The following is a 21,406-nucleotide window of genomic DNA, read 5'->3' as shown; positions in this document are numbered from 1 at the left end:
TAATGAATTATATTGTTGCAATGTGGTCAGACGGTGACAGTTACACCTGTACTCCCTTCCATCATGTGTACCAACCAGACATGACCTTAGAGATTGAAATTTAGCAGCAACAGTGCCGGATTGCCATTTCACCTCAGGTCTTTGCATCATTACTCTGCCAGAGTCCTTTCTCTTTTCTGCAGGGTTGGTAACGATTTAGAATTCCTGTTGTAATATTTTGATTAACTTGTTTTTCTTTGAATGTCTTTTTTTTGTGCCAATGGTTAGTTTATGACTTATGGTTCCAGTTGGGTACTTGTGGAAGGTAAAGTAGAATGCAAATGATGACCATCAGTAATTGTGCAGGCGATCCCATGCAATCTATAAGTGTATTTCTATATTTCAGCATTGCAATGTATGGATCTCCTCCACTTCATTTTGTCTTACAATAAGCGTTTAATGGTTTAAACTGTTTTCTCATTTTGTTCATTTCACTTTGGATAATGTTGACTTAATGTTGTGTGTTGAAAATCATAGCTGTTGCAACCTGGATAAACTCTGCAGTACAGTATTTATTGACTCATTGAGGACGATTGTCCAGCACCAGTTCTTCTGGAGTTCCATGTCGAGCAAATATTTATTTCAGTTTACTAAACAGAGTAGAAGCCAATTTGTTTCCCAGTATGTATGTTTTTATTTATATAGAGCCATTAATGTACACGCTTCACAGTATTAATACACATGACAATCATATAAATAATAAATAATACAAATAACAGCTCATGGGAATAAGTGTTTCAGACATAAAAGTAACATTTCAGAAGGGGAGTCCCTGCTCCGAAGAGCTTACAATCTAATTGGTAGATAGGAAGAACGTACAGACAAAAGGAGGGCATTCTGGGTAAGTGTCTGCAGGGGGCCAAGCTTTATGTATCATGTGTATAGTATTAGCCACTGTGTATAGTATTAGCCACATTATTCCCAGTCTTTCCAGATCCAAGTAATCTTTATAATAATCCAAAACTAAAATGTAATATTAAGTTTTCCAGGTTATTTTTAGTTTGCGACATAATGCTTTAGGCAGATTAGATACTTTAATATAGTTTCCTCAATTTGAGCATTCATACCAGACCAATATACTGTAACAAATCTTGGACTCTGCTTTAGCATTTTTCAATTCCCATGTGCTGCACTAAATCAGATCTCAAAGATTTTGATATAACCAGTTTTTTTTTACCTTTGAAGATTAGATTGTCCATGCCCATCTGTTCTCTCAGAAGTTCCAGAATTCTGCTCCTCCTGACAGACAAGAACATTTTATCCTTGACCATACAGTGATTATGGTCTTACGTAGCACAGACAGTTAAGGCTAAGGCCCCGCTGCCTCAGACCACGCGCCCGCACTGCAGACAGGCGGCGCGTGGAGAAGCACTTGGGGCTTTTTCCGGTCCAAAGGGACAATTTTTGCGAGCGGGGGGTGAGGGGGGCGCGCCCATGACATGGGGGGGCGGGACCACCCGTCAGCCGTTCAGCCCCTCAAATCCTCAGCCCCTCACACACAGACAGGCAGACAGGCACTCACGCACTCACGCACTCAGGCACACACATACACACACACAGACAGGCACTCACGCTGTTTTCCCCCCACACTCTCCTCCCCGCTCCCCGAAGTCTCCCCTCCTCATTGGCTCACAGCCACACCACGTGACGCGTCGCCGCTTGGGATTACAATTCTCTTGAATCCCCTGGCGGCTGACGCGTCACAGCGTGTAGTGAGCTGTGCCGTGAGGGGGGACCGGGACCGCGCAGGGAGGATTCCCCTGCTGGTGGGGAACGCTCGTGCGGCCGCCCGCGCCGCCGGGCGCAGCGGGTCCCAGCCCTAAGAGTCTCTCTCAGTATAGATCCACAGCTTTTAAGCCAGGAGCCGGACGTCTGGGCGCTGGGGTGGGAGACTGAACCTCCAGAACAGCTGCAGCTGCAGAAGCTGCAGGGGCAGCAAGAGCAGGACAAGCAGCAGCTTGAGCAGAGATTGAAGCCTCTTCAGCCATGTCAACACTTCAACAGTCTAGCTGATTTGGCTGAGTAACTTCAGTATGTAATGTGTATTTATTTGAATTTAAACGAGCTCATAAGCGTTGAGTTAAAGTACCATACATGCCTAACGCATCTGTAACACCTGTGCGTTAATTGTAACGGACGTTATAGTTTTGCTAAGGCGCAGTGTACTGTATTGTGATTCGTTAACACGTCTCTGTGTAACCCAAAAAATCCCAGTTAATACAGCTAACGTAATGATACTACTGTAGTTGGCCGAACAGACATTGTGTTTTCATATTACAGTATTCACTTTGTGGATACCTGTTAAACTGAGCAAAACTAATTAACATTAGTAGCCCAGATTTAACAGAGCTCTTTGAATCTACCCCTTCGTCTTTTATCTCCTGGTCATAAACCGGTACAGTATGTTGGACCCGACTCAATGCACTGGCTCTTCATATGACTCTTCCATACTGCACTGTGCTCTCAGAGGCACCCTGCTGAATGTGTCAGCAACTGGAATTTCCTTTCCTGGTTTGCATTTGATCAGAATGTGGTGTTTCTGTGGTTGCAGCATCATTCTTTGCACTCTCGCTGGTGCTGCAGCAAGACTTTTCTTATAACTATTTCCAATAGTTTGTGGTCAGATTCTACAGTAACTTTTCATGCATAAACATTGATGGAAATGTTCTCAACCAAATACAATAGCATACATTTCCCTTTTGATCTGTGAATTTTAACGGGTATTAGCTAGTCCGTGCCTTGTTACCCAGTTTCACAGCATCTTAGGAGTTAATTACACCACCAAATAATTTTTTTGTACTAGGAGATGTCACAAGTATTGTATTTTAGGGATACTGTTTGTCATTTTAAAGGAACAAACAGATCCATATATACATCGTTATACTCTGACCTAAGGGGTGTTTATCCAGGAGGGGTTATGCGAACTAAGGGATGCCCTCTGAAGGAGTCTTGGATGTTGGATCAATTACAACTAATTGGTTTCTATAAGGAGACACTCAAGTTGTTATCTGTCAACCAGTAGGGGGCACTGTATTTGGGGGGCAGGTTTTTTCGAAAACCCGTTTATTATACCACAAAAAGGACTTGACCATTGAAATGTGGACATAGAGACTGTGCTTGGCGATACTGGACGAGGCGATTTTGTCTCACTAATTAACTGGTAACACCTGAGACGCCGCCGTGAGAAATGGAAGGGGGGTATTTAAACCCTCAAAGGAGCGTCACACAGCTACAGAGAGCCTGAGGAAGCTTGCCAAAGCGAAACGCATTGCTCTAATTCACCACAGACGTTTGGACCTCGGAGGCCACCGTAGGGAAGCTGTGAGGGTGCGTTCCAGACTTGCGTGTCATTCACTGCTGTTCGGACGCGGAAGCAGAGAGCACTAGAACTGGATGAGCCCCACAAACTTCAGCTGCATCCATCAGGGGATTTTAAGTTGTGAGTCTTTATTGTTTATCTATGTTTTCATTAAATGTGTAATACTTCATGTGCACTCTCTCTGTGTTTGACTGACATCCTGGGGAGAGGCCTACATGGGACCAGGCGAGAAGGAGCCATACCAAGTGCTGGGCTTTTAAAGGAAAGACCCACCAGATGCACCTGTACTCGCACAAGCCCGTGTGAGCATCAATACAATCTGCACACTGACAAGTGATTACCTAAACTGCAGATCGATCCGTTCTCTTGTAATCGACTGTAATCGATCGCTTGCTCAGGGTTATTTAATTCAGTTCTTGCACAGCATTCTGGGCATAGAATATGATTGACTGGGCAGTTACTAGATACAATTGGTTCACTGCTAGAGAGAGGGCGGGGCTCAAGAGCCAGAGCCTATCAGAAGGGGAAGGGGCTGTCACTTTGAAAATGCTTCCTACATTAGAAACATTACAAATGTCTTTAAAACATTCTTTTTTTTTTTTTTTAATGCTACAAGTATTTTCTCATAGAACAGAACTGATTTTTTTTTTTTTTTAAACACACATAGGATATTGCTTGTACTGCAGCTTTAAGCACGTCATGCAGATTTGCATCATGTTCCATCACTCTGGGGCCATTAATTATGTAACCACTGTGAAGTTAGTCATTCTTTTTTGATGTTTCCCATGTGCTCCAGTACGCGGACATGCAGACCTTCCTGTCCAATCACAACCAACAGAGGGGTTTAAATGCCAGTGTGTTTATAGACATTTTATTCCCTGATGAAGTCGTTTGCACTACGAAACGCATTGGATTGCTATTTTCAGCCTGTGGACTATATTTGAAATATCCCTTGTATTTCTTACTATTGCGGTGACATTTGGCTTTCTGACGCCCTGCCATATGGTCGCTTCGGTGGCGCTTCAGTGACGTCATCAGCCACCGCTTGCTACCGCCTGTAGAGATACTCTTGCTAGAGTACGATACCAACCTCCCACCGGTCGTGTCTCTGCTGGATTTTCCGGGACTGTGGACGCATTGATTGGAAGTCCTCCTATCCACCTGCCTTGTCGTCGCCGCCCAGACCAGAAGCTGTCAGAGCGGATCATCTGCAGCACATGTGGAGACTGTGTTCGGATGGTGTTGCGGTAACCCATGTCAAATATGTTACATAAAATGCTTTAAAGAACTGCTTTTTTGTATGTGTGATACTCACCCCTTTTTAACAATATGCAATATATGGTTTTAAATAATACATCATGAGAGTCGTGTGTTTGTCCTTTTTTTTTTGTTTCTTTTAGCGTTTGAGATGACGAGCCATCTTTTTTGGATAACTGCAGATTTTCTCTAAATTAGCCCTTGTGATAAGGTTGTGTATTGTCTATATTTGTACAACAAACGAAAGAGAAGCCCAATGCTACATCCAATATGACAAAAATACACAGTAAAATACTTATATATTCTCTTGAAAAAGGGTCATTTAGTTTACCCCTTTGGCCAAAGCGTTGTAAGCTTGTGAGCCAGGACAAGGCAGACCCTGTTCGCAAGTCCTAACACTACCAGATAAAATACTAATATACCTCTATTAGGATTAAAATTCTCATTTACCCAATTAGGCATTGGGCTTCTCTGTCGTTTGTTGTATACATATGCCACACTCAATAGCTCTCCTTTTTGACACACATATATATATATATATATATATATATATATATGTATATATATATATATATATATATATATATGTATGTAGCAGGGTCCCCCCTGGCCCTCCTCACCTGCGCAGAGTAGCGGGTACCCCCGCACCATGTCAGGTAGTTGCAGGGGCGATCGCGGCTCCCGGCGGCATCAGTGACAGGGCGTCGCCATCTTGTGCGCGTCTGCGCATGCGCGGAGCGAGTTTGCAGTCGCGGCAGCCATTACTCCTAGCGCAGGAAAGTGTAGGGAGGCAGGAAGGACCCCTAGAAGTCGCGCATGCGCAGTTAGGGCGATGCGGCGGCCATTACAGGTTTGCACAGGCTCCATGGAGAGTAGCGGCGGCCATTATAGTGCGTGCACGCGGCCCCAATGTTAAAGAGGGCCATAAAGGACTACAATTCCAAGCAGCCTCTGGGGACTGCACTTTCACCTTGGTCACAGACAGCCAGACAGCCAATAAAGCTTGCAACTTCTCCTGCTGGAGAAGGATACATTGTTTTGTGCAGAGTCAGGAAGCAGACTGTGAAGCACATGAGTCAGTGAGATTTAGGAGACAGAGGGGGAAGGAAGGGGGGCAGAGAGCTACGAGCTTCTGCCCTAGGCCAGAAATCCCCAGGCTAGAGCTGAGGCCCTGACTCCCTACTAGTGAGGGTGGGTGTTCATAGGGACAGCCCTTAGGTAAGGACCCTGTGCCCCTTCAGCTGTGCAGTTCCTTAGAACAGGGAGAGACCCTGTGTAGTTCCTTAGAGCAGGGAGAGACCCTGTGCAGTTCTTTAGAGCAGGGAGAGACCCTGTGCAGTTCCTTAGAGCAGGGAGAGACCCTGTGCAGTTCCTTAAAGCAGGGAGAGACCATGTGTAGTTCCTTAGTGCAGGGACCCAGTGAAAGGGTTTTCTGCATGTTCCTGTTGCTGATCCAGAGACTGTCCTTACGGTGGGACGTCCGGAGGGACCCCATCCCACGCGGAGGTACAGATCAGCGCTGGACCAAGCGGACCCGGTAGACCCTTTGCGAAGACACCCAGGTGTAGAGACACCTGGGCAGGTATTTACAACCTTCCACACGTGCACCAACTTTAACTTGCTCCTCACATGTGACAGGCCTGTTCACACACTTGGGTGGGCTTGGACTCTTTGGACACGGGGTTGGGAAGGGGGTGTAAAGGTTATAGCCCAGTTAGGGGCAAGGTTATAGTTCCCAGCTATTGGCAGAGGGTGGTACATATATCTTGTTGTGTATTGCTGATGTATGTGTTAAGTTACATTCTGCATATAGTAAAGACCGTTGCTATTTTACATCCAGTGTATGTGTTCATTTGAATGTGTCCTGCGAGGAACAACTCCCGCTCTGCTGGGAGCCATCGCAGGTGGAGGCGCTGCACCATATAGTATTGTTCAAGAGGATACACCCCGAGGCTCTCACTGGCGGAGGCTCAGGCCTCCTGTGAGCCTAACAGGTAAAGCACCACACTGGGAAATACATATAGATCCCCACACATGCACCCTATCTGCGATTGGGTGGGGGAATATGGGTTACATATATATAATATATATATAGAATCCACAGAAGCAGCCGGCACTCCACTTGCAAGTAGAAAAAATTGGGTGCTTGTCCCATAAAGCAATATTAAACCATACGATACCGTTTGAAGCACGAGATCAGGAGACAGCACTCTGGTAAGTTTGATCACAAGTTTTTGTATTGAAAAAGACACATAGACCATGGTTTATGTGTCTTTTTCAATACAAAAACTTGTGATCAAATTTACCAGAGTGCTGTCTCCTGATCTCGTGCTTCAAACGGTATCGTATGGTTTAATATATATATATATTTATATATATATATATATATATATCTATATTGTGGGGGCTCAGGGGTTCCCAAAAAGAGCTTGCTGGGGTTTTGTGTGTTTTGTCTATATTTGGATACATATTTTTTTATCCACCACAATTTCATTGATATCTTTATTTTATGTATTATTCTGTCGAAATCACTTAGTTTGGGTCAGCACAGATAATTATTTTTCACATTGTTTACGTGATATATTTATTCACATTGCAATTGGTGCGCTACTATATTATATGTTCACGTTCTATTCTGACCATAATAAAAATGTTTGCATTGTCCAGTTGACTTGTGCACTCCCCAGAGAATTGTCCTAAGCCCTAAAAAATACCTTTGTACAACATCAGTTTTTATCCTCTGGTGTAGTCGAATAGCATGTTTTGTATTTTCCACGTACAGCACTAACTGGATTAGTTTAAGACCCAAACAAGCTCTGAGTCATAATACTGGGGTAGCTTCAGCATTTTAATGTTTGCATATTACACTTATTTGCAATCCATAGTGCACATGCCATGTACAGTACATCCGTACCCAAATAACTTCTGATTGGTGGATTTAATTCGTTTAGAAACATTTTTCTACTCAAAACGCATGTATCAGTATTACATTGACTTGTGTCCAATTTAAACTTCATCTGGTTGACATTCTTTCCCACCATTATTTATGTGAACACTTGGTATGGCTGTGCTCCAGCCAGCAGCATTTATAAAGCCAGATGGGTTCATCTCAGTGACCGCTTGCAGAAACATCTCGTTTGAAAATCCACTTGATACTTCATATATGTCATACACTCCTATAGTCTGCACATTTTAGCATAGTGATTGCTCTGGACATTCTTGACGCTTGTGAGCTGTCCCACATCAGCTTTTCACATTGTAGGCTGCAGGCTTTATGTGGTCTGTTATTTTGGGTATCTGCATCCGTCTGACAGCACTGTGTGCCTTAGCCACTCTATGCACTTCCTCTATGGCCATTATTTTTAACTGAGATTGTGTCGCCTCATGCATTTTAGCAATGTCAAATGCTTTGCATAGGTTAAGATCAGCACCTTGATTTGTCATTTTTTTTCTTGCATTTTTGGAGAATATGGCCCAAATACTATCCTGTCGCAGATTATTTCATCCATTTCCGTGAACTCAGGGTCTAGCCAATCTAGGGTGTTTCATCATAGCCATTGCGCCTCAGCAAATCAGCCGGAAGCATTCAGCTGCCGCCGATCAGCTGCAGAGTACAGCAAAGGTGTCCCTGACCTTAACCCCTTATCCCTAATGTGACCCCCCCACCCTAAAAACCCTTAACACCTTACCATAAAACCCTAACTTTAACCACTTGCCGTAACCCCTTACCCTGAAACCCCTAAACTTAACCCCTTACCCCTAATCAGAACCCTTACCCTAAAAACCCTTACCATAAGACCCCTAAATTAACCCCTTATCCCAACCCTTATATCCCTGATGTTATTTCCCAGCCCATTACCCTGAAACCCGTAATCAGACACCTTACCTTAACTATTTACCTTAAAACTCCTACAGTTAACCCCAGATACTAACACAAATGCTTCTAACCACTTACCTTTGCGGTGAAATGGCCGGTGGCTAGCTGTCCTCTGTGGTCGATCGGCGGTGGCTGTATGGCTGCAGCACGATGGAGGCACCGAAACGTCCCATTCCGCTGTCACAAACTGTTCTATTGGTTCATTTGCAGCCTGCACCCTGTTGTAAACTGTGTATCTTCCAAGTATTAGGTTAGTCTTAGGGGCAACAGAATCGTTTCTAATAGGCACTCCGTGTTTATTCTCCTCTGTGAAAGGTCCATAATTAGGACCAAAATGACGATCACTTGAAAATAAATACAATTTATTGAGGACCACGAGAGTGTTGTCTTTGTAACCTGTAACCTGTATCTGATTCACCTGAGACTCTTCACTGCTAACATGCACCCATAGCAGTAGATTATTGATTTAGCGTGAGTGCTCCTTTCTTCCTTTTCTACTCTGCAGACACGTCTCTATATGCATTTTTCTCTCTCCGACCCATATACTGAATACACTTTTCCTCTTCCTCTTTTGATTGAAAAGGAGTTCAGTCAACTTATTTCACTCTTCTGGAAGATGTATGCTTTCCCAGTCCATAAATAGTTTAATATTATACTTCCATTTGCAAGCATCTAGTACATCTGTATCACATATATTTAAAATAAACAATCTTAAAGGTGAGTTTCAGTGTGATTAAAAAATTAATTTAGCTTCCCGAGCAACAGCAATGAAATTAGCTGAAGCAGATAGTCCAAGGACTGCTCCGGGACAGATTTGGCCTACAAGCCTCAAGTTGACGAGCTCTGACTGTAGACATGTTTTTCCTAAACGGTATATTCAGACTCCGTAACATACATTTAGTGACTACACCTTGTAAAACAAACATGGAATCCCCTCAAGAGTGATATACACAACTTTTCCCCAGAGTGATGAGTGATAGTGACTCATATGAGCTAATATCGTCTATAGTATGTTACAGACTCCAGCAGCAGCAGCAGCATCATTGGCAGCAAGCCAATGGGTGAGAGGAATGTCCCTATGATGCACAGCTATTTGGCTGAATTAGAAACAGTATATTGGGACTGCCCCGGATGTTCACAATTAAAAAGAAATCAGTGGTTGTGCAGTCAGATAACAAAAAAATAATTGTTTGAGTGTCAGTGAAGCTACCTAGGCTTTCAAGCAGAGCCTCAGTAGCCACAATGGCACTCAATGGTGCCACCAAAAAATATTTGACACCCCATCCTACTTGACGCCCTCCATTTCAAGGCAATGAGCCCCCCGCAACCAATCCCCCCCAAAAAGGGCCAATGCCCCACCATAAAAAAAAAAAAACATTCCAAAGGCCAGAAACCATTAAAAAGAAATAAAAAAATCACAAAACCAGCCCAAAAAACAATCCACACGCTTGATGGTAAAAATAAACAATAAAGCCCCCCCAAAAATTAGTCAACAAAATAAATCTATTCCCAATGGCTTTTTTTAATCTGCAGCCATTCGTGGACTGGCAACGAGGGATCATCATCTTGACCGATGCCGTCGATTCTCCGTTAATTGAAGTTAACCGCAGGCTGTCAACGTTAACGATGCAGTGTTGATCTTTGAAAATTCCCGTTAGCACTTAACGAAGAATTAACTTACGTTAACATCTCATTGAGTCACTAACGGAGCTTTGTTGCTGTACCCTTTAGTTTGTAAAACCTCAAACAATGAAATAACTTTGGTTGGTGGCAACTTTTTATATATATATATATATATATATATATATATGTCAAGTTATGGAGATTAGCACTCACGTTTTGGTGTACGAGGCAGATGCTTGTCCCATAAGTGGTATGTAGACATATGGTGACCAGGGGATCCTGATAGCCAAAAGAAGACAGCACACTGCAGAGTTGGTATCAAAAAAAGTGTATTACGTGACACAGGGCCGCCAACGTTTCGGTCCTCCCAACGGGACCTTCCTCAGGGCAGTGCACCTCAGACTGACACAAGCACCCATATATACCCCTTAAAACATACTAAAAAACACCTGAAAACAATCATGAAAATCCAAATTGCAATCCCAGATACAACCCACAATGCTTCACAGCCAATCCAACTTGCTGACACTGGTCAGCACCAATGAAACAGCCTGATCTAAACCCATGTATAATTGGTCACATGTTAAATCCATGCTGTCCACATAGTGACGTCACAGTACATCCTGTTTATGTGAAAAGAAAATAAAGTGCGCAGCTAAATAATTAAGTGACGTGATAATAGATGTTAAAAAACATAACCTTAAATGGAGCGTCTGCAGCTGCGATGGAGGGGGGGCTCAGAAACCCCCTAGACTAGCAGATAAAGACAAAAAAGACACAGCGCACGACGCTCATAGTGCATAAAACAATATAATGAAGGTACAATAAATTAGGGTAAGTAATGTGCGTACATCAATAAAGATAAATAAATGCAGTTAGGGATAATGTTACCCAACGCCTCAGGAAACCGGAAGGAGTATCCTCTCAAGGGTTATGGCGCTGGTGTCTCGGATACAGGATCCTATTGGTAAGTAGGATAAGTAGATCGCCTCTAAAAAAGTTCTTTTCCCCCAAGAGCACGAGTCCAAAGCTGCTGCTGCCACTTGCAGTCCTTTTCCAGAGCACAGCTCCACACCGGCCGGGTCCTCTCACTCCCCTCTGTGCAGAAGCACTTCCGGGTCGATGACGTCACCACGGGGGGGGAGCGCTGGTAATCGCGCCGTTCACACTCGATCAGCTCAGATGGTGGGGTAATAGATTAGAGGTTGAGCTCTTGTCCAGTCATCCAACGCGTTTCGAAACGAAAACGTTTCTTCATCAGGGATATAAATTGAAGTGGTTCCGGATCAGTTATAAATATTGCACGATCGTACCTCATTGGCTGGGCTATCAACTATCAACTCTCACAGCCAATGGGAAAGTAATGGGGGCGGGTTAATGGTCCCGGTTGCGCGCGTCACTGGTAGCTAATAGCAACATAACATAAACATCACAAAAACTTTATTAACAACAAACATAGCTAACCACACGCGATTGATGAGACTAAAAGAGAGAAAACAGTGTTACACATAGGTTGAAGAAAAATTGTAGCACGGAAGTAGATTTTGAGGAACAAGCTGAGAAACTGACCCAAAGGTTTTTAGAGAGGGGTTATCGTCTAGAGAAATTAAATATAGATCTGGAGAAAATAAGAAAACTTGATAGAAAAAATATGCTATTAACAAATTCCAAAAAAAGCAAAACCCCCAAGGAGGGTGAGGGGAAATGCAACGTTTCTTTTATCACTAATTTTAACTCAATGACGGGGCAAATTGAGAAAATTGTAAGGAAACATTGGTCTATATTATCAAATGATTTGCTGCTGGGTGCTCACCTCTCGAAATTCCCAAAATTCATCTATAGAAGAGCAAAAAATTTAAAGAATACACTATCCCCGAGTGACATAAAACAAATTGAATGTCCTAGTGGGGACGATAAATGGTTAAGTACTAAACCAATTGGGAATTTCAAGTGTGGGAAGTGCTCAGTTTGCAAATATTTGCACCCAGAGAGAAAGACTTTTAAATGTATCAATGGAGAAACACATGGTATTAATGATTTTATATACTGTAACACTGACCATGTTGTTTATTTATTGGAGTGTCCATGTGGCCTTTTATATGTGGGACGCACTAAACGCCCATTGAAAGTGCGCATACAAGAACATATGCGCAACATTAAAATAGGTTTCATGAAGCATAGTCTTTCTAAGCACTATGCACAATTCCATAAATGTGATCCCTCTTCTCTATTATTTAAAGGTATTAAGCACGTACCCAAAAACAGGAGAGGGGGTGACAGAGTGAAAGAACTTTCTAGGCAGGAAACCTTCTGGATACACAAGCTAAATACTCTGTATCCAGGGGGTTTAAATGAAGATATAGACATTTGGTCCCTGTATTAAGTTTCTGTGTTCCCAACCATATTTTACTTGTTTATAAATTTTTTAGTATATATATATTTTTTAGCATTTTTTAACTACTTAAGGGATTTTTTCCATAAGTAACAGATTTTTAACTTTTGTCTCTTTGTCCTTTTAGTTTACTTCTTAGGACATGCCTTCTTAATATGTACTAGGATTGATTAGATCACCTTAATGCTCCTCTATTAGTGATCGGCTTTGCAGACTTTTCATGTTTCCTATTTCAGTTGGATGGTGATATTTATTGCCCATTAGAGTAACCTCCCTGGTCTATATGGCCACTAATGTACTCATGTACGTTTTTTACTATGTGTAACACTGTTTTCTCTCTTTTAGTCTCATCAATCGCGTGTGGTTAGCTATGTTTGTTGTTAATAAAGTTTTTGTGATGTTTATGTTATGTTGCTATTAGCTACCAGTGACGCGCGCAACCGGGACCATTAACCCGCCCCCATTACTTTCCCATTGGCTGCGAGAGTTGATAGCCCAGCCAATGAGGTACGATCGTGCAATATTTATAACTGATCCGGAACCACTTCAATTTATATCCCTGATGAAGAAACGTTTTCGTTTCGAAACGCGTTGGATGACTGGACAAGAGCTCAACCTCTAATCTATTACCCCACCATCTGAGCTGATCGAGTGTGAACGGCGCGATTACCAGCGCTCCCCCCCCGTGGTGACGTCATCGACCCGGAAGTGCTTCTGCACAGAGGGGAGTGAGAGGACCCGGCCGGTGTGGAGCTGTGCTCTGGAAAAGGACTGCAAGTGGCAGCAGCAGCTTTGGACTCGTGCTCTTGGGGGAAAAGAACTTTTTTAGAGGCGATCTACTTATCCTACTTACCAATAGGATCCTGTATCCGAGACACCAGCGCCATAACCCTTGAGAGGATACTCCTTCCGGTTTCCTGAGGCGTTGGGTAACATTATCCCTAACTGCATTTATTTATCTTTATTGATGTACGCACATCCTGTTTATGTCTAGGTAACCATGACTACATAATGCATACCGTTACATTTAAATACACATAAATTCTGAACTGTGGAAATCCATATACAGTGATGACTAAAGCAGCTGACCGCCTTTGATACTGTAGATACATGCTGCCTCGTTCAAACAAACGCGCTGCAATCGTGTCAGAGACCGCAAACTGCCCGTTTTCACCAGACATGGTGCACTTTCCCTAGGACTATCTATACTCAATCGCCTTGAAGCTGTGAAGGGAATGTATCAGCCTGTCCCGTTGGTGCCACCTCTGGTAGGGCGTTTCCCAAAGAGGTGAGTTTGTGGCTGACATTACTGCACGAACGAGAGTACCTTGGAGCTGTTGCTATTTTGCTTGGGACTGCTGTCGCTTCCGGTTTTGCAATTGCCTGCTGGTGAGCAGTGAGAGCTGTGGGAGGTTTATCTGGAGGGAGTCTCTGACCGTGTTGCTGATTATTACATCATCTGGCTGCGGTGGCTCCAGTGCACCTCGCTGAACCAACGGATACACCAGAGGTGGCACCAACAGGACAGGCTGATACATTCCCTTCACAGCTTCAAGGCGATTGAGTATGTCTCATAAATGCTATTATTTTTACTCTGTTTGTGAGTGCGCTTTTTATATTTCACAATCCCATAAATACTGTTTTATACTTTATCACACTAGGAGTGCGCCTGTTTTTTCTTCTTGTTTTCTGCATATATATATATATATACTGTATATATATTTGTAGATGATATGATGATGCACTTAACTTAAAGGTGTTTTTATAGTCCTTGTGGTAGTTTTTTCTAACTGTGATTCCGATTTCTATTGGTTTTAAGTTAGTTTCGATTTTAAAAGTGCAAGATTTTCTTTAACAGACTTTGGTAAAGGAGACCACCCTAAATCCCAGTGTTATCCTCTTGCATCGAAAAGTCAATTTACCTTTTGGAACACAGAGGCCTTAAGTAGCTAGCAAACAGGGTTAGAACAAAATGATCTGCTTATAGGAACCAGGTTTGGAATGCATAGACTATTCTTACTAGCCCTGCGTGTTCCTAGGTGGCCGATCCCAGAAGTAATCTCTACAGGCCATGGCTTCTTTCTTAGGTCCAAATTCAATATGTTGTGAAGCCGCAAGAGAGCAGTTTAACAGCCTATTCAATGGGAGCTTTCACCACGTTCGTACCGGAAAGGTTCTACAATGCGTTAAACACAAAAAACAAAACTGTGCGCTACTACCTAACTACCTATAAAGTTTAAATGTATAAATATATACAGTGCAGTGACTACAGTATACCATCAATTTAGTGATAAAATTAAACCACAACTCCCACAGTGAGATAATTATACATTAAATTAAAAAAAAGCTGTGTGTGCTGAGCACGCGCATAGTAAGTGAAACTTCTTTGACTTTTGTCACAGAAATTGTATTTGTGTTGGTGATGTTTTAATTAAAAATCAAAATACAAGTTCATTGACAAAACGCAAATAAATTTGACAGAATGCGCGTGCTCGGCACACATCCCCTGTATTAGCTATTTGCACTGATTGTTCGCGTGTGACCGAGTGTGCGCGCGTGTGACCGAGAGTGCGCGCGTGTGAACGAGAGTGCGCGCGTGTGACCGAGAGTGCGCGCGTGTGACCGAGTGTGCGTGCGTGTGACCGAGTGTGCGCGCGTGTGACCGAGTGTGCGCGCGTGTGACCGAGTGTGCGCGCGTGTGACCGAGCGTGCGCGCGTGTGACTGAGTGTGACCTTACATATCCCCTTGCACATCACCCCTCCTGCACATCACCCCTCCTGCACCTTGCATATCCCCCTGCACATCACCCCCCCTCCACATCACCCCCCCCCTCCACATCACCCCCCCCTCCACATCACCCCTCCTCCACATCACCCCTCCTCCACATCACCCCTCCTCCACATCACCCCTCCTGCACATCACCCTCCTTCACCTTATATATCCCCTTGCACATCACACATCCCCCCTGCACATCACACATCCCCCCCTGCACATCACATATCCCCCCCCTGCACATATCCCCTCCCCCTGCACCTTACATCACCCCCCCTGCACCTTACATCACCCCCCCCCTGCACCTTACATCCCCCCCCCTGCACCTTACATCCCCCCCCTGCACCTTACATCCCCCCCTGCACCTTACATCCCCCCCCCTGCACCTTACATCCCCCCCCCTGCACCTTACATCCCCCCCCCTGCACCTTACATCCCCCCCCCCTGCACCTTACATCCCCCCCCCTGCACCTTACATCCCCCCCCTGCACCTTACATCCCCCCCCCTGCACCTTACATCCCCCCCCCTGCACCTTACATCCCCCCCCCTGCACCTTACATCCCCCCCTGCACCACCTCACCTCACATCACCTCCCCTCACCCCTGCACATCAGATCACGGCCTCCTCCTGCTCTGCTCCGTGAGGCTAATCAGGCCCCGCTCCCTCAGTCAGCGGGAGGGCGTGGCTTGAGCGCGCGTGGCTTGAGCGCGAGTGCCTGTACGCGAGTGAGCCCAGCGGGGGGAGCTCTGTCTGAGTCTCCCGCCCGGCGGCAGAGGAGTCTCCCGCCCGGCGGCAGAGGAGTCTCCCGCCCGGCGGCAGAGGAGTCTCCCGCCCGGCGGCAGAGGAGTGTCCAGCCCCGCGGCAGAGGAGTCTCCAGCCCGTGTATCCTGTGGCAGCAAGCCCACCTGCGGAGGTATGTGTATGTATTTATGTGTGTTTGTTTGTGTCAGTGTGTTTGAGTGTGTTTGCTCCAGGGGCAGGGGGACTTGCAGGGTGCCGCTCAGTTCAAGCAGTAGATGCTGCCCCCATCACCGTGCAGCGGAAGCACTCGCCCCCGATGGAGTACAGAGCTACTGCTGTAATTTGAGCTTGGCGTGCGGCTGGGACAGAGAGCGGGCCTGGTCCCAGGAGCCAGTCGGGTTGTAGCAGGAGAGCTGGATGCCCCGGATGCCGCCCGTGCCCATCTCCAACTGGGGGAAATTGCTGCCGGCCGTTAGGAGCGGTGGCGGCGGCGATATGTCTGCGGCCGTGTGGGGGGAGCGGGGGCCATTAGGAGCGGGTGTGATGTCAGTGTTGGGGTCGGGCTGAGCCAGAACACAGCCCGGCCTCAACTGCCAGCACTGACGTCACATCCGTTTCATTTCTGTCTCCACAATTCTTTTTTGCCCCAGTTCGAATGAGGTGCCACTAAGGAAGTTTCACTTCAATAAGTGCCACATAACCGTGTTGGGGATAATGGCGTCTGCAGCTGTAAACGCAGGGGTGGCTCAGCACCCCACACACACTAAGAGAATGGAAACAAAAGAAAACAGCGCACAACGCCAAATAGTGAAGCAAATTCAACAATATATTATAGAATTAAAAAGGGGGTAATATATCTGCGTACATGAAAAAAGTTGGTAAAAGGCATGTAGTGTGTATCACACTGTTTACCACTCAGCAGCTGTTAGCTGTAGATTCAGGTGCTTGCTTCCCTCTGCTGCTGCAGCTCAGTTGATTCTGGGGCAGGACGTCAGTCTTTTCACTCCCAAGGGGATTTCCCTTCATGCAGCCAGGTTCAGCAGCTGGTACTGGGGCTCGGTGAAATCGCTCCTGCTTCCTAGCCGATATGAAGCTGCTCCTGTACCTCGGCAGGTGTATCCTCTGCACAGAGGTTAAAACGCAGCTTGCTGGGGTGCCCTCAGCGTGCCACGATGCCGCTCCGTCGCGGGACGCTGTGTAATGACGTCACTGTCTACACAGCAGTGGTGGATTCAATAGAGAAGTTTGAACAGTCTTACAAAGTCTCTCACAAGTGTCCAAAACAGCACACAGGATGAAATAAAAACAGGACAGGCCAATACATAGACAAAGGCCAATGTAAGCAGATATAAGGCAATAGAATGTTGCATCCAGCTGCGTTTTATCCTCCCTTTCCTGTTCCTCTTTGCCTGTTTATACTGGTTCCTTAGATTCTGCAAGGTTCCTGTGTTTACTGCTGTGCTAGCTATTGCTATCATCCTGTTCCAGTTTCCTCGTTGCCGACCTCTGCTTGTTTCCTGACTTCGCTACCTGCCGCCTGCCTCGGACCCCTGCTTGTTTCCTGACTTCGCTCCCTGCTGTTCCTGCCACTGGGATCCACTTCAGCCGAAGTCCAATCCTTGACAGAGATATTCTCTGGGATCTCTGGAACTTTTTGCTGATTTATCTACACACCCTGGACATCTTGATAGATCATGGTTCCTTCATTCTTGAGATCGAGGGACTTCTGAATCAAGAACAGATACCGGATGGTGGTGATATGATCACGAAATGCTTTTAATTCTTGTACCCTTGTGAGTGCATTTCCCCCCCCCTCCCCCTTCCCATAAATACATTTACGGTTTTATACTATGGGGCGTGCGCTCTCTCCTCTCTCTCCGGTCGCTCCAGGTTGCCTGGGTCTTTTAAGATTGAGGTGCCGGTCGTGGCATGAGAGAGGTGGGGGTATTGCCTGGGTTAGATGCCTCAGAACTGGCTCCTGTTGCAGCGATTCCTAGGAGCCAGTCATCAAGGATGGCAGCAGAATTAACCCCTGTCCCACAGCTTTTGGGACCAACCGTTCCAGCGGTCTCTGAGGAGACCAGACAGGTAAGCCAGACTACTGAGTTGCGACCAGTGACTGACTTACTGTTCCCTTTACCTGTTCCTGTTTCCCCTGACTTAGAGACTAAGGGTGGGTGGTTAGTGTTAGGAACAGAATTTAGGGATGCGGTGAAAGCTGGCCCCAGCTTAGAAGGTATGGGACTGCGGGCGTCCGCGTCTCGGGAAAGCAGGGTGTCAGACCACTTGCTGTGGCATTGCGGGCTCTGGAGTAGGGACCCAGGACCTACCAGGTTAGACGTAGGCTGGACAGGTAGGAGACTGTTAGTGGGACCCAGGGGGTGTAGGCAGCAAGGATTGTGGGAAGCCCACTCCATTCCCCTAGCAGGGCATCAGGGGGTCACTCAGGCGAGAGCCCAGCTGTTGCGGCATTACTCCTGGCCAGAGGCATCAGGGGCAGGGGCAGAGCTCTGCCAACCCGATGATGCCTGCCAGCCAGAGGGTAAAGCGGGTGATTATGTGCAGATGCTCCTGAACCTGTTACCAGGAATGGGGAAACTGTTTCAGAAAATAGCTAAGGCATGCTAGGGATCTTTGCTAGGACAGGTTCGCCTAGATGGGTGCTAGCGGAGTTAGGGTGCTGGGTGAGTAGGCAGCCAGGGTAGCCAGGGCTAGGTCAGGACAGCATAGAGTTCTGTTCTCGGACCAGCTGGGCAGGACACATGGCACAGATCATCCTGCGCTCACAAGTGATCTGCGCCCTCTGCATAGGGATGCCTACAGGGTATCAGCAGAGGTGAAGGGCAATGTAGAGAGGGAGGCTAGGGGGGTCAGCCTTCAGCATTCCGAGTGGCCTCTGTGACTTTTTTAGGATGCCATTCAGGATGAGGAATGCCCTGGCTACCTTCCGACACTTGGTCAGTAGGGCACTGGAGGGAGTGAAGAGTTATGTAGGGGCATACGGGGAGAAGATAGTTGCATTTAGACAGATATGGGATTCGCATCCAGTACAGGTAGCAACAGTGCTAGCAAGGATTGGGGAGGCAGGGCTTGCTGTTAAACCCACCAAGTGTTCAGTAGAGATGGCAGAGGTGTTGCATCTAGGGCACAGGGTTCATGGCGGGCATCTGACTTCTATAGGAACCGCTAGCTACTGTAGAAAGTGTATCCCACAGCCCATTACTGAGACTGAACCCCTGACTGATGTGACCAGGAAGCGTCTCTCAGTACTGGTTGTCTGGTCTCCCGCTTGCAGAGTTGCTTTGCAGGCATTAAAGATGGTAAAGTGTTAATAAGCTTGGTCTACCGTGACAACCAGACCATCACGGTATATTCCATTCCCACATTTCCATCACCTCCATTATTACAAATCTCCATATCGTATACACCTACATCATCCCATTAGGGTTATAAGACCGTTCTGCATGATGTTTGTCACAATTCTGCTATAACTTCTCATTGCCTACAATGCTTTGCATTTTAGGCCACCAGGCATAGAAGGGATTAAAGAGATTCACTCCAAGTATTAATTACATTCAAACAGAGTGATATTAGATATATTTTTTAAAAGTTTATTAGTGAATGAATTTCCATTTTAGTTATGATCCTTAGCAGGCATGTTTTCTAGTTATACTAATAAGTAGGCATTAGCCCTACATTATCAGTGTGTATATATCACAGTTATTTCACTTTATTATTCATAAGAAGGGCTATGTGCTAAGGTTTGTTCTGTACAACTATACTTTCCAATGTGGTACGGAACTGTGCAACTCACACACAGTTGTTCCAATATACATCAACTCTATTACTTGAAAGATGAATCAACAGCTTTGTCATTCCCATTGCCCCAATACTAACATTGTAATTACATTAGAAGTAATGTAATGGTCTGAAATGTTAGTCTGTTCATGGCACTCTTTGTGAAGCACCAAATACACCAAGCAGGAGTTATACCCCATTATCTGGCAACTTGAATTTAAAAAGCAGTCTCAGAGATCACTTTTGGACCTAAAGGGAAACATTAAACTTAGATTTGTTTATTTTATTCGTAGCGGCTTTATCTAAATAATCTGCCCTTCATATTATTTTTAAAAAATCATAACATTATTGCCCAATAACAGGACATATTTTTTTTTTTAACTTTTTTTTATTAGGTTTTTAGATTTGACGTATGACAATTGTACATAACAATATTCAATAACATATCCATAGCTTAGTATCTCCTTCTCATCGGGCACTATTCTACGTGTGAGTACTGCTGGCATGGACACAAAGGGAAATGTTCTTTCTCGTCCTCTTCGTCCCTCTTCCAGACCTTACGTATACGTATTATTTTGCACCGGTGGTGAGAGAACTGCTTATCCATCATCTTAAGCTTCTTCAGAATGCGCTAGGTGATCGCTACCAGCTCGCAAAGTGTAGAATCCACATCCAGATTGTAATCGGGTAGGGGGCCTGTACACGCAATGCCTAAGCCAGTGACTGGGTACTGCAGAGGAGACAAAAGGATTAAAAGAGCAAAATAATGAGCCCCCACACAACTCCATCAAATTGGTTGATCTTCTAAAAAGACCCATCGAGAAAAACATCTATTTCGGTTATGAATATTTGTTTACTTGAAAGCTGGACAGCTTAATGCTTGTACACCCTGTATGGAGACAGCTTGGTTTGCTAATACTCCAGTAACAGAACAATTGTACATGGCTTTTTTTCTATGGTTCAATCCAGTCATATAAATTCACAAAATCAGGGGGTATTTACCTTCTGTTTCGACTTTTTGTAAAGGATCCAGAGAACGATGATGGTTATACCCAGAGCAACAAAGCTGAGGACTCTACAAGGAACATATAGTATCTACATTCAATTCTGGAAGAGGTCCACCTTGATGTCAGCCCAGCATACTTTGTTCAGTGGGTAAGGCAGACAGGTGGCCGTACTCTGGGATTGCATGTGGATTATTTCCAAATCCTCTGGGCTAATATCCCAGACTATTGTCGACCACGAAGGCCGTTCACAAGAGCCCAAGCTCATCTTGATAATGGAAAACAACCAAAAATGAACAGCAAGGGACCAGATAGAGGAAAACATTGCTCCTGAAGGAGAATATTGCAGCCTCAAGCTCTGTATCAGACACTGCACAACAGTGGCAGGAACTCTGTCCCTTTCAACAAGGGGATGCATCAGTCATCTCTGACCTCATAAATCACCAGGATTCCAAATTCCTTGGCAGAGTATTGTGACATATACAATGATATCATAGCATGGGAAGGCCTCTTGTTCAACATGTCATAAGTCCTGTGTATCATGTATACCTCAGCCCTAGCAGTACTTACTCAATCATTAAA

This window comes from Ascaphus truei, chromosome 10, assembly GCF_040206685.1.
Source record: "Ascaphus truei isolate aAscTru1 chromosome 10, aAscTru1.hap1, whole genome shotgun sequence".
NCBI classification, from domain to species: domain Eukaryota; kingdom Metazoa; phylum Chordata; class Amphibia; order Anura; family Ascaphidae; genus Ascaphus; species Ascaphus truei.
This window is presented reverse-complemented; position numbering follows the sequence as displayed.